The sequence below is a fragment of the Spermophilus citellus genome (assembly GCF_964194105.1).
Source record: "Spermophilus citellus genome assembly, chromosome: 11".
Taxonomy (NCBI): Eukaryota; Metazoa; Chordata; class Mammalia; order Rodentia; family Sciuridae; genus Spermophilus; species Spermophilus citellus.
In genome coordinates, this window is record NC_138192.1 from 32,868,192 (window position 1) to 32,883,458 (window position 15,267).

Here is a 15,267-nt window from a genome sequence, read left to right on the forward strand (position 1 = left end):
TAATCCCATCATTTCTTCTTTTGGTGGTGGGAAGCAGGAAGAAGACTGTCCAAAGTATCCCTGTGGATGAGGTTTTCATGTCTAATTTAAACAGGCTGTGTGATAACATAAGAATATTAACACATCAATCAGAGTCTGTAATTGGCACTTCAAGAAACATTTGACACTTTTCTCTTGGAATGCAGAAAGATACGTGACAAAACAAGCCACAGCTCATGCCAATGCACCGTAGATACTTAAAATGTGAGCTCAAATAGGATGCTTGTGCTTCTGTTCCCTCCTGAGTGCTAGTCCTTCCTAGAGTTCTAGCTTTATTGCTGTCAGGTTATTTGTGTTCTGTTTGGTTTTTCTGCCTTATGGACTGTGTTCTTCTTGATCACACGCTCTTTTGTCCCACAGTTGAAAATCATATTTTCTTCCTGACCAGCATTCACAGTCTGACTGACTTGACATCCACAAGGCCTTCCATCTGGAGCTTCATGTGAAGCAAATGCACTGACTGTCATCAGCAAAGCTTTGAACAGGCAACCCACAAGTCCTGTTATGATAGATGTATCGCCAGAGAGCATGTGTATATGTTATAGACAAACAAGAAAACCAAATGCAGCTGAGAGATTGAAAGAGAAATCCTATTTCTTCATCCTAAAAAAAAAATTCCCTCTGTAAACCTGTGTCATTACAATGCTTTTGTTTAAACAACCCTTTTGACCCTCAATGACAGAAAGTGCTGAACATAAGCAACAATAGTGTGTGCAGCAGTAAATCTATAAATTTGGCACTTATAGGGAGCATATTTACTGTACATATCTCAACAAACTTATTTTTTCACAGCCTTCCAAATTCAAATAAAATTTGTCTTGTATAATTTAACTAATTTCTTATCCCCATCCCTTCCTTTGCCACAATGCTTCTTCTTTTATTGGACAGCTTACCCGTGTCTCCATTTAGTGTCCTTATTCTCTGATAATCTGCCAAGCACCTTTAGGCTGGTGTTGTTGGTATAAATCCATGTCCCTTTGTCCCTGAATTCACCAGACTATCCTGCCCTCAAATCTGTCTCTAAAGATTTGAGCAAAGTGAAGTACTGCAGGCTCAGTCTGTGTTCTTTGAACAACTATGTAATAACTACCTTTATACATTTTCACATCATTATAAATGAAAACCTGTCTTAATTTTTCATCTCTGGATTTTTTTTCTTACTCTAACTAAACTGATATTAGAAACATTGCTTGTTTTGATGTTTATTTGTTTTTATAATTATACATGACAGTACAATGTATTTTGACATATTATACACACATGGAGTATAAATTCCCATTCTTGTGGTTGTGCATGATGTGCAGTCACACTGGTGGTGTATTCATATATGAACATGGGAAAGTCATGTCCAATTCATCTACTGTCTCTCCTAGTTCCATCCTTCCTCCCTTACTTTCATTCCGTTTTGTCTAATACAAAGTACTTCCATTCTTCCTACAACCACCCCCTCCCTTATTGTGTGTTGGCATCAACATATCAGAGAGAACATTTGGCCTTTGTTTTTTGGGGATTAGCTTATTTCACTTAGTATGATACTCTCCAGTTCCATCCATTTACTGGTAATGCCAAAATTTCATGTTTCTTTTTGGTTGAGTAGTATTCCATTGTGTATATATGCCACATTTCCTTTATCCATTCATCTATTGAAGAACACCTGGATTGGTTCCATAGTTTACCTATTGTGAATTGACCTGCTATAAATATTGATGTGCTATGTCACTATAGTTTGCTGATTTTAGCTTTTTGAGGTATATGCCAAGGAGTGGAATAATTGGGTCACACGGTTGTTCCATTTCAAGTTTTCTGAGGAATCTCTATGCTGCTTTCCAGAGTGGTTACATTGCATCAATTTACAGTTCCACTAGCAATGTTTGAGTGTACCCTTTTCTCCACATCCAGGAAAACATTAATGTTACTTCTATTAAGAATTGCTATTCTGACAGGCAGGCCCAGGACAGCCCCGCCTACATCCACAGAGCCCAGGTATGCCCACATCAGCCCCGCGGAGCCAGCACAGAGCACAAGCAGGCTCAGGTCAGACCTGCAGACATCCACAAAGCACAGGCAGGCCCAGGAGAGCCCCGCCAAAACCCATGGAGACCACATTGGATCAGAGCTGCATCTTTGAACACATTGCCCGGCACCACTGCCCTGCCTGCCACAACCTGACACTCCATTGTGGAAAGCAGCTGCCTCCATCTTGGGACACAATTATCACCATCTTTAGTTGTGGCAACTCCCAGTATGGAACACCAGCTGGGAAGGAGAGGTATTGGAACCCTGCAGGGGCACTATAAGCCTATAGCATAAAAAAGTAATTCTGCAGAACCTCAGTGCTAAAAGGAAAGCCACACAAACAGCATGATAAAAAGTAAGGAAAAGGTACCACAAACAAAATAAGATAATACATTGTTAGAATCCATGGCCAGCACAACAGAAGAAAAGACAGAGAAGGAATTCAGGATGTAGATGTTTATAGCAGCACAATTTACAATACCTAAATAGTGGAGGCAACCCAGATACCCTTCAGTGGATGATTGGATAAAGAAAATGTGTTATATATACACAATGGAAATATTACTCAGCATTAAAAGAGATTAAAATCATGACATGGATGGAGTTGGAGAATATAATGCTAAGTGAACTAAGCCAATCTCAAAAAACCAAATGCTGAATGTCTTCTCTGATATAAGGAGGCTGATTCATAATGGGAATGGGGTGGGAAACATGCAACGAATAGAGAAACTTTAGATAGGGCATTGGGGAGGGAAGGGAAAGGGAAGTCAGTGGAATGAGAGGAACATCATTACCCTAAGTACATATATAAAAACATGAACGGTGTGACTCTACTTTGTGTTCAACCAGAGACATGAAAGATTGTGCTCTCTTTGTGTAATATAAATTGCATTGCATTCTGCTGTTATATATAACTAATTAGAATAAATAAAATAACATTTTTTTTAAAAAAATTGCCATTCTTACTGGAGTGAGATGAAATCTTACAGTAGTTTTGATTTGCATTTCTCTAATTGTTAGAGATGTTGAGCGTTTTTTCATATATTTGTTGACCGATCGTATTTCTTCTGTGACATGTTTGTTCACTTCCTTTGCTCATTTATTGATCAGCTAATTTGGTTTTTCTGTGTTAAGTTTTTCAAATTCTTTATGCATCCTGGAGATTAATTCTCTCTCTGGGGTGCAGGTTGCAAAGATTTTTTTTTTCTCATTCTGTAGTCTCTGTCTTCATATCCTTGATTGTTTCCTTTATTGTAAAGAAATATTTTAGTTTGATACCATCCCATTTATTGATTCTTTATTTTATCTCTTGCACTTTAGGAGTCTTGTTGAGGAATATGGTTCCTAAGCTGACATGATGGAGATTTGGGTCTACTTTTTCTTCTGTGAGGAATAAGGTCTCTGGTGTAATTCCTAGGTCCTTGATCCACTTTGAGTTGAGTTTTGTGCATAGTGAGAAACAGGGATTTAATTTCATTTTACTACATATGGATTTCCAGTTTTCCTAGCACTCTTTGTTGAAGAAGTTATATTTTCTCCAACATATGTTTATGGAACCTTTGTCTATATGAGATAACTGTATGTATGTGGGTTTGTCTCTGTCTTCTATTTTGTACCATTGGTCTTCAGAAACATTCCTTCTTAAAGCCACTTTCTCCATGAAAATTAAGCGTGCTCCAATCACCTCTATTCTCTTGTCTTTTAAGTCTGGCAACCATTTCTTACCTCCAGGAAAAAGAGTAACGGGCAAAGACTGGATAGGAGTAATTTCACATATTAAACCCAAGAATCACATCCTGAAGATGGAGTGGCAGGCTGATGTTTGAGAGGAAAATGAAAAGTGGATTCATATGCAAATCTAATATAGTACATTTTCATTGCCTTTAACAAAAGCTGGTATCAATTTAATTTGGTTAATTACTTTTGGTGGAATCTTAATTAAAATAGTACAGATCAAGGAGGAGAAAAAATGTCATTTTAAATAGACAAATCACCACAAAGTAGAAGGTTTCCTCTGACTAGTATGTCACTCTATCCACCCTGGTGCTATTACCTTTGTCACCATTCTATCAGTCATGACAAAAACGTGAATTTTCAATCAGCATGTGATCTAGTCCTAATATTTATCTTCCTTCCCTATTGATTACTCAGGAAACGTTTATTAAAAAAATATCAACACAATACTCAGAATATTTCAAGTGGAAGGGAATTTGAATTTCATTTTGTCTGAAAACATTCATCTAACCTTCATCTAATTTCCTTTTCAACATTTCCCAGAATGAATTATATCATCTTGGCTCTAATTTGCCCAAATATGGGGATCTCATTTCATTGCATTTTCTGTAAGAAATACACAAAGATGTTTTGGCCACAGAAAAGTATGTAGAGAGATGATGATATAGATATAGAAATATAGATATAGAGATAGGATGATTTCTTTAAAAGTAAGATAAAATAGATTATTCAAATAGGAAAGATTATGTTATATTAGTATCAGTATTTTCATGCAACATTGCTATTGATATATACATTCATGACACAGCATGTTATGGTAGATAATGTTTCAAATGTTTCCAAGTGCCTTGTATTGCACTTAATCTTCTATTCACCAATGCTATTCTATCTTCTAGAGTCTAAACAAATAGTTGGTTAAATGTTTTAACATATAATAATCATTTTAATACATGGATATGTTATTTTTTGCCCTGTGAGGACACATTTTCATAGTGGAACCATAACAAGGACAACTTTTCATAACATGGTTTCTTTAGACATTATGGTTTTTTTTTTTTTCAGCATTCCCTTTACAAGGTCCAGTTCAAAAGTCAACCAATTATTTCAAATGGGTACATATTTCAAAAGCGAAGTTATATTAAAATACTGATACAATTACAATGTATTTGCTCTTCCTTGTCTATTTGAATAATAAATAGTATCTTGCTTGAAAATTAAATTTCCTATACATAGATTTTATTTTCTACAGACTGGATCTCCTTGTGAGTTTCTTATAGGAAATATAATGACACAAATATTTCACAACTTTTTTAAAAAAAATCATCCAGTGACTTCCAAGTGTCATTCCCAAGCCATTGTTGTTAGGAGTGGAGACAGTAGGAGAAATAATTTATTTCCTCAAATTGGGAAGTATCTCTTCAAACTTCTTTATAAAATAAAATAATTTCATACCATTTTGATTAAATTTTATGATAAAGAAAAATGATTTTAAAATATAAGTTAACCAGTATATAAATAGAAGAAAGAGGCACGGGAAATAAATATTATAGTAGAGGAAAGGGAATAGGGGGAAGGGAGGGGTAGGGAAGTACTGGGGAAGTATTAGAGCAAATCATATCTCATGCTCGTATAATTATGTCAAAATGAACTAATAAATGAACTAAATAAAATAATTTTTTAAAAAGGTGAGCAGTGGTTTCACAGAATGTACTAGTTCACTTGTCATTTCATCTAGAGACAATACAACAAGATTCCAAAAAGGAATGTATAAGCATCCCAACTGTTAGCATTGTGACCTTACACAAGACGTCAATTTCTCCAAGGTACAGTCCCATTTGGAAAGCAGACTGACTTGTCATTATTTCTCAGAATATTTGTGCAGATGAAGAAAGGGAAGTAATGAGTATAAAACCATCTTTACGGAGTGGATATGTTTATAAACACACTAGCTATTATTATCTTTACAGGCTGTATGCAAGATTGACTTAATAAGATTTCATTTAATAGACATTTTGATTTACGAGTTACTCAGGGAAAAATGTTTTTAAAGAAAGCTCTTTTTTTGGTTTCTACATTTTATTAAAACTCATTAATTATGAAGTATCAAAATATGAAGAGGAAGAATGACTAAGGAAGTTCAAGGAGAGCACTCAGTTGACAGCACACATTGGTGTTGTCATGTGGGCACTTGTATCAACTATATGTACCATGTGAGAGTGTTAGGTACTACATGAACTTTAGAAGTATATTCATGATAAGGTTTTAGCAAAGGAACCCTCACCACAGTGCATGTTGTTTCCATCTCTGACCCCACACCACATCCTTGGATCCGATTTCCAGTTGCGTGAAGAGAGGGTCAGTGCTGAGGAAGTGGCATGAGGTTGGGTTCCTGAAGGGCACCATTCATCTGTGCCTCTGGAAGCACACATGGAGAATGAAATTCCACCATCCACCCAGTCAGAGCAACTGAAAATACAAATCAAAGGTTCAGAAGACATCCCAGTCAGTCCCTTCTCTTGTCTTACCTTTCCTGCTCAGGATGCTGTCATAGTCACCAAAAGTCTGTCTTTACAATAGGGCAGGGGCAGATTTGGGTTTGAACTTCTTTCAAATTCAGGAACAGAACTAAAAGACAATCTGGACCATCTTTAACCTGCTTCTCTCTCGGGGAGCTGGAGTGAGTCTTCCGGGCATTATTGGAAACAATAAGTGTAGACTTATGAGCTTGTAGAACATACCTCTCCCCAAAACTAGGAATTTTACTGAAATAGAGTTGCTAGTGTTCGAATTTGTATTTTTCCTCTGCCACTAGACTCCCTGTGTCCTCCATCAAAGGAATATTGCACGCTGTTATTTTTCACATTAACAATACCAAATCTAATCTATTTTGTGTTTTATGTAAGAAATTCACTTTTACTCTGAATGGAGAAGAGGATGAATAAAATTTGAGGGAGAGTCCTATTAATTGACTGAATACTTTCTATGTTCCAACCTTTACACTGGTCCTCTTACAGTTAATATGTCATGTAATGGAGCACTTTAAAAAATAATCATTATTTAGTCTTTAATCAGATAAAGAACATATGGCCTTGAAGAGATATAAAAGTCTTAATAAATAAAGTGGATAAATAGAAAAAATATTAGAACAGAAATTGACATATAATGGATTAAAATCCATTTAAAAGGATTTAAAAATCCTTATGAATTGTATAATCATTTGCTGCCTTTACACAAAAGTTACAACGCTTTTAAAACATCTGTATGTGTGTGTGTGTGTGCGTAATGCATATATGAAAGTTTCATGGAAAATATTAATATATAATAATATTATATGAGGTACTGTGTCTACAGAATGCAAGCATATGACATCAGTTAACTACAAAATAGTTCAAACTTAGTCGTTTAGTGCTGGATTTAATTTTCAGAAATATTAACTTCAAGAATGAATTAAATAGGGACAATGGTTCAACTAACATAAGGTTAACATAAACTTGACAAGTTTTATTTTGAAATTAAAAGAGGTCAAATTATTTATATATGCATAAGGTTGTAGTTCTGTTGTGCTTAGCCTGCACTAGGCCCTGGGTTTGGGCCCCCTGTCCTGAAAAATAAATCAAATATTTGGTATCTTAAAATACGAAACTTTAGTTATCTGAAAAATGTAATTTCTAGGACACCTCCTTCTCTAACATTGTTTTATATGAGGTACTGCTAGGACTAAGAAAGGGAACAAAATGATAGATGATTTACCAAATCACACATGTGAATTTTATCTGTGAAAATTATGCATATTCATACCAATTGAATTTTACCTAAGATCCCCAAACAATCATTTTTTTCTGGTTATAATTTAAGGATAAGTTAATACTGAGGGCCTTGAGGCCCTCCATCCATGTGTTTGTTTCTTTTTTTTTTTTTAAAAACAGACAATATTTCACTTTATTGTCATAGTTAATTTTCCATGGTAATATTTACACATAGTATAATGGAGATAAACACTCAGTGATGTTAAATGTTTCAAATATATATACATGAGTCATAACAATAGGTTTCACATAAGTTGTCATTAGAAGTTTACAAAATAAAATACAATGTTGATTTTTTCACACTATAGAATGATAAAACTTGCTAGAAATTGGAAGTTATAGAAGTCTGCAGGGAAAAAAAAACATTAGATAGCAAAAAGTTATAGAATTCTGCAGGGAAAAAACATTAGATAGCAAAAAAAGTGGTTTTTATACTTGTAATTTTTAGGAAATATTTTCAAATTAAATGATAAGTTTGCCTTCTAACTACCCAGTGAACTTCCTTATTTTAACAAACAGGAAGATTAGCTGACTGTTCATCTTTAACTATTTACTTTCTCAAGAGAGTAGGTTTTGTGTGCCTTCTTTTCCATTTCTGTACCAATTGCTTCGGAAAACCCATAATGTCAGAATTTAAACTTAAAGTTCACATAACTATAGTACCCATTTATTGCTATGGCCTGAAAAAAATTAGCAAACAGCAATGATTGTGTGAAAATATAAAATGTCTGTACAATTTTTGAATGGCTAACAAAAGTCCAACATGCTATTAATAACAATAATCAGGATTTTTTTTTTCTAGTGAAATGTTTGTACAGTTTGAAGTAATCCCATTTCCATTTGACTGTTAGGGGTCAGATTACTCTTTTTTATTATAAAGTTTTCAAAATTCTAAATTATAAAGATGTTGTAGAATCTATTGGCCAAAATATGGCAGAAAACATTGAAATCTTCAGAGTATTATTAATTTTAATTTTCATGTGTTTGTTTCTAAGCTTTACTTACTTTCAGTTAGGGTTAACTAAAACAATGGCTGTCACATCACGGGCTGAAATGCTACTTGTTAGAATCAACACAGCAGTGAACCCTGAAGATAAGCGCATACTAAGTAAACCAGGCTAAGATAGGTGTAGGGGAAATGTATAAAATACCACCTAGTCTTAACATTACAATTTTGGGTAGTGTTTTCTTTCTTCAGAGATATGTGATGCAATAAAAAAAATCCACATCTGAAACACAAATTTTCATACAATGAAAATATTTGAAAATAAATCCTCAGAACACAAAGGTAGAGTGCAAAATTAGGAGGAATGTGGAAAGTAAAGAGCAACAGTCATCGCTCAGCCCTAATGGCTTGGAAATTTCTGTCTCATTCTCTCTCCTCTTCTCACTTGTTCTCTTCCCTGAATTTCCTCAATTTTTTTTAATGTTAAGAATTTATAATGGAATTCTTCATTAGCAATTAATGACAGGGCAATTATCTGATAAGTGTTAAATAAGAATATAAAAATGCCTCAAGGACTTTTCCCTCATTTGACCTGTTCAAAGGCAAAATGGCTAATATCAACAAGGTAATAAGTTGTACCTTTTAAGTTTGATTAAAATTATTATAATCATTATTTTGCTTCAGTATTCAGAAATAAAAACTTTTTAGATTGCAATTTGGGGCTTGTAATGTAAACATTCATTATTTATATTTATTGTGGATTTTTGACATATCCTCTTTCTAAGAATATAAATATTTAATTATTTATCTTCATGTGGGCCTTTGGATATGTACCTTTTTAAAGTATATTCTTTTTTAAAACTATTTTTAGTTGTAGATTCCCTGAATTTCCTCAATTTTTTTAAGCATTCAAAATATGTCCACAAGTTAATAGTTTTTCTTCCCCAAAAGTTCTAATACAGTTATTGTGAGAAAAATTCTCATGGGCTGCTCTTGATAATCTAAATTGATGCAAATTTTTAGATTATAGATAGATAGAGAGATAGATAAATATATGTAAAATATTTATATCTCCAAATTCTATATTTTTATGATTTATACCAAAGGCTTATAATTATTTTATTCACTATTATTTATAATTCTAAAATTTTAAGACATTCTAAATATACCATCTCTACCAGTATTGAGAATTTCAAACTTTGGAATATTGTCCTCTCTTTGAAATATTTCCAAGTAGCTTTTGATAATGAAAGAGACTGTAGAAACAGCAAGGTTAAGAAAACAAGTTGGGAATAAATTACCTTTTCATACACACACACACACACACACACACACACACACACACACACAAAACACACATGCTCACATGCATACTAAGTAAAGTAGACTAAAATGTATATAGAAAAATGTATAAAATACAACCTTATTCTAACATTATGATTTTTGGTAACATTTTCTTTCTTCTGGAACTTTTTTAGTGCCTAAATTTTCTTAAATCAAAAAAATGTATTTTTTATATTGTTTAAGTTGTCAATGGATCTTTATTTTATTTATTGATACTAGGTGCTGAGAATCAAATCCAGTGCCTCACATAATGCTAGGCAAGTGCTCTGCCGCTGAGCCACAACCCCAGCACAAAAAAATATGTATTCTTATAGTCAAAAATAAAAGTTCTTATTTGTTTTTGTAATCTCTAGTCTTCTGAGAAGCAAACATTTGTTCATATATCCATGCTTATGTGTGAGGAGAAGTTACACTGTGTTTGTTGTTATACCACATGCTATGAGAGAAGAGGGGAAATGTGGTTCATAACTCCTGTGCTATTATTATACCTTAGTATTTAATCATGACTGTGTCTACAGAATGCAAGCATGTGACGTCAGTTAACTACAAAATAGTTCAAACTTAGCCATTTAGTGCTGAATTTAATTTTCAGAAATATTAATTTTAAGAATGAATAAAATAAGGACAATTGTCCAGCTAAAATAAGATTAACATAAATTTGAAAATTTTTATTTTGAAATTAAAAGAGGTTAAATTATTTATATATGCATGTTGTCAAAGGAAAACACTAAGTTTGACATTTCCTTTGTTTATCATTGCATAAAATTAATTCATTTTGAGAAAGTTTCTCAGTTTGGAGATTTCTACTTAAAACGGCATGTAACAAATAATTCAAATGACTTATTTCTTCACTTTCTTTTGATCAGTTGTTGACATCTTTTACACGTACAAATCCTGAATAAATGGAAACAATATGCTTAATACCACTACTTTCAATTTGATACCTAAAAATATGATCACTCTATTGCTTTTAATTTGATCATTATTCTTCCATATAAGATACATAGCCTTCCTAAGCCCAGAATCTTGCCGTGTTTGAGATCCCTTTGGTACTCTAAAAGCAGACAAGGAAACCTTTTGTATATTCCCTTTCAGCAAGTTAGGAGACCATGAACGGATTCCTGTAGATCATATCAAGTTTTGTAATATAGATCTGGTGTGGATATTTTCATAGTGAATTGAAATTTGTTCAATGACCACGATAAAGTAAAACTTTGGAGAAAGTATAAATTAATTAACAAGGGTTATTAATTTTATCTTAGATTTCATTACTAAATACAGATCTACTTAAATTTAACACCCTATAATAAAATTATATATTGTCATGTGAGTTTTATGCATTAAATGTGTAACAATACTATCCTTGTAGATTTTGTCATGGTTTGTGAATATAAAGATGCCTATTACTTTAATAGACATGACAACCATTTGGATGTTGCCTGCAATAATCTCTCCATTGTATAAAAGTCCTTGTGTTTTTGTTCCTTGTCACTCTGTATAGTTTTTTTTTTTCCTTTAGAAAAGCCTCTTTCCCTTTTTGGCTGATGTAACAAAATTTTAAAATTTTCCTTATCTATGACAGCAGAGTTTTGTTGCAAACATGAGCTTTTTGTTAACAGAGCTTTTACTGATGTGTATCTGAAGGCTACAGTGATTTCCGTGGTGCTTTGAAAGCATTTGGTGAATTATGGCAACATTAAAATGGATCCATATTTTCAACCATTTTTTTCCTTTGATGCAGATAAAATTTCACATATAACAGAGTCTAAAAATTTATTTTTTGAATTAAATATATGTCTTTAATATTTATCATTGTCAGGGTTTGTATCTGATTGAGCATATTCTTTATAAACTTCCCTCAAGCTGAGATGAAACACTGTAAAATTTTTAAAAACAGAGAATAAAACTGGCAACCCAACATGTGTAAAACATATACATTCCAGTAATATTTTGTATAAAGATATTGATTCATATAGCTTAAATTTTATAGAAACAGAGTTGTCTAATAATCTTCACAAAGCTTCTCATTTGATCCTTATGATAAATTCAGATAATGTTAAAATGTTCTACTCTCCCTTATTATATAAAGTATATAAGCAAGAAATTGATTGACCTAAAGTCACAGTTATGTTTCAATGCACAATTCCTTTTACCTTAAATCTTTGTACTTATTGGCAAACCTCACATATCAACCTGGTTTCTATTAATACATATATTACCTTCTAGTAATAGCCAACTCTTGAACACAATTTGTAAATTTGGTAGACAACTTCTTAATTCTAGCCTGTATAAGTGTTGCCTCATTTAAATCTCACAGCAGGGGCTGGGGATGTGGCTCAAGGGGTAGCACACTCGCCTGGCATGTGTGCCGCCTGTGTTTGATCCTCAGCACCACATACAAAAAAAGATGTTGTGTCTGCCGAAAACTAAAAAAATAAATAAATAATTTAAAAAAAAAAGATTACAGATCAGGGCTGAGAATTTAGCTTAGTCAGTAGACTGCTTATTTTTTTTTTTTTTAAATCTCATAGCAGATAGGACTGACGCTGTGATCTTTGAATTGCACAAAAGAAACTGACATATACATTAATAGGTCTGCTTCAATTGGCTCCATTATTAGTGATCATTGAGACCGAGGGGTAATAATTATGTGATTTTTCTGCATAAATACTGGGATAATCTTAGGTTAGAGTCTGTAAACAAGTCAGGATGGCGCCTGGCATTTTGCCAGAGAAATGTTAGAGTCTGTAAACAAGTCTGGATGGCACCTGGCAAAATGCCAGAGGGAGTGGTTTGTGAAGTAATGCCAGGGAGCCATTAAGTGTGGAGATTCCTTATTGGTTGACTGATGTATCTAGTTTATGTTAATTAGGATAAGCTGTGTGGAATGTATAAATACTGCTCCTGTCCTACAATAAATGGCTTCCACTCCTGCTGTATCAATGTAGACAAGTTGCTTGTCACCCCCCGGTTATTTTGCTGCAGCCAGACTGCGGCAATCATATGTCCTTTGAATAAAGATTAATACTTCATATTGTGGAAATCACAGTGGTTAAACTGATGTATAGCTTTCCTGACAATTTACAATAATTTCTAAGTCTCTCTGTCTCTGTCTCTCTTTTATGTATATTATATGTGTGTGTGTGTGTGTGTGTGTGTGTGTGTGTGTATGGTTTTTTGATACTAGGAATTAAGTCCACAGGAACTTTACTACTGAGCTACATTCCCAGCCTTTCTTTTTATTTTTTTTTTCTTTTGAGACAGGGTCTCAATAAGTTGAAGGGGTGGACTTGAATATGTGAGCCTCCTGCCTCAGCCTCCTGAGTAGCTGAGATTATAGTTATTTGCCAATGCACCCAGCCAAAATAATTCTTTATGATAGGGAGAACATAATTAAAGACTGGCAGTGTGGGTCAGCATATATCTAATGCACTGTATGGTTATTAGGCTCTGGTATTTCCCATTGGCTAAATATGTTTTATTTAAAACAAAACAAAACAACAACAATAAAAACAACAACAAAAACTAGCTAGGTGTTTCTCCCTAGATCAAGGAAATTAACTTGGGAAGTGGGTGCTGATGATTTATTTGTAATGAGGTTGTAAATCTGCATTCCTTCAAAGATTAAAGATTCTGGGTATTCTTGTGCTTAGTATTTGTCATGCCAGAAATGTCACCAGTCAATTGCACAGGAAAGAAGATGAGCTTTCTGAACACTGCTATTATTTATTTCAAGTAGATAGGTAAGATGTTCCCTCAGACATAGACCTGTAGTTAACCTTACACTGTGTATTTTCTTGTAAAGAGATGAAACATTTCCAGAGAATGGCTAAGAGGGAGCTTCCAGCAATTCTGACATTTGAATGTTCAGTAGAAAAGTTGTTGAAGGCTGTTTTGCATCCACTAAGTCAAGTGCATTTTGTGAAATTTAAAGAATTTTCATCACTTATAATGTGGAAACTTTTCTCTCAATTGGTTTCTCTTGACTTTCTCATCTTTTGGTAAGTTCTCCTTTTGTAGTAAGATTGTAAAACTGAATTACTGAATGCTGCTACTAACATTCAATCTGTCCACAAATGCTTTCTGTTTCTGTTCTGAATAACAAAATATTTTCTTACATATCTTACATATGCATGCTATATTCAAGTGGCTTACAAACATAAGAGAACTGGAAAATCCCCTAAAACTTGTAATCACATGATTGAAATGCATTACCCTGGGCTTCAGTCTCATAGGTACCAAATCTGATACTCAAAATGAGGGAGAAATTAAGACTTCACAGACACACAGAAGCTTAGGAAGTTCATATCATCATACATGTCCTACAAAGAAATGAAAAAAGAAGTAATTTAGCTGAAATGAAAGGTTGTAAGAAGGAGCTCCAAGGTGTATGAATGAAGATAAAATCTTCAGGCAATTTTGTTACACAGGCACATATAAAAGCAGCACTATTATAATTATATTTGTAACTCACCTTGAAAATTTCTATAACAATTAAAAGGCTAATTCATAAAGTAAAATAATTGTATATTTATAATATTAGGCACACATATACAAACATAATTCATCAAAAAAGAAGGATGGAATCGTATGGGAGTATAATTTTATGAAATTGCACTTATGGTAGTATCAATTTAAATTTAATACTCACAACTTTAAGATAAAATAAATAATTCTCATGATAACCAAAACTAATAAATATTGCTACAGTTGTATCATATTTTTTATAGTATGTATATAGGGAAAGAACAGAAGATACAAATGAATCAATAAGGATATCAGTAAGATTTCAGACTATGAAGTTGCAGATCTACATTTCTCTACAAAAACATGAAAATAAAACAGCTATACATTGAATAAAGGGGTCTTGTGCATTCACTAGAAACAGTTAAGAAACTTCAGCAACCACTAAATGCCTAAGAGAAACAAGCTCAAAATGGTCTGAAAATTTGTGGCATTTTGCTCACCCTTAGCCTCTCTTTCCAGCATGACATAGTGTGGTCTGGAGAATCTCGGGGAATCCTGGCTCCTTCCTCAGAACCAAAAGAAAGGAATGCAAATTTCTTGAATGTTCTTGCTTGTTTGGAAAATGCCTGCAGGACTGTTTTCTGTCTTTCTAACTTTGAACATCATGGAAATGGTGGCAAGTTTTAATAGCAGCCTAGATACCATGGATGTCAGTGAAGGGCACAGAATCATTAGCAAGCAGCACTGAAAGATACTGGGCACTAGAACACACATTCCTACCCAGAACAGATACAAAAATAGTTAAGTTTCCAGAAGAAGTAATAGACGGGCGATTGCACTTAAAATTAGCAATGCTATATTTATGTACCAATACACCACAGTTAAACTCACCAGTTTAGATAATTAATACACATT